Genomic DNA, 350 nt, shown 5'->3' with positions numbered 1-350 from the left:
CTTACAGGAGCTGAGGAACAATATTTATACTCATATAAGATGTTTTGTCTGAAAATAAATGAACAACGGTCTTGATTGTTTGTAATTACCTGAGAAGAAAAACTTGAGCCATAAGTCTTCCATAGTGAAGATGTTTTCAGAAAACAGATAATTCTTTAACATATGTTTTTTGTTAAGGAGATATTAAAGCGTGACATTTTGCTCAGTGTGTTAAAAAGCTTGTTTTACTCTCATTAGACAGAAAGGAAACGGTTTATAGGATCTGCATGTGGCCAGCTTGAACAGTTGTCTGTTTGGCAAAGCTGAAAAAAGGGCAACATGGTAGAAAAATATTTGCTAGAGATCATCTT

The sequence above is a fragment of the Monopterus albus genome, unplaced genomic scaffold (genome assembly GCF_001952655.1).
Source record: "Monopterus albus unplaced genomic scaffold, M_albus_1.0 scaffold226.1, whole genome shotgun sequence".
NCBI classification, from domain to species: Eukaryota; Metazoa; Chordata; class Actinopteri; order Synbranchiformes; family Synbranchidae; genus Monopterus; species Monopterus albus.
The sequence above is the reverse complement of the archived record's forward strand: the minus strand, read 5'-3'. Positions refer to the sequence as shown.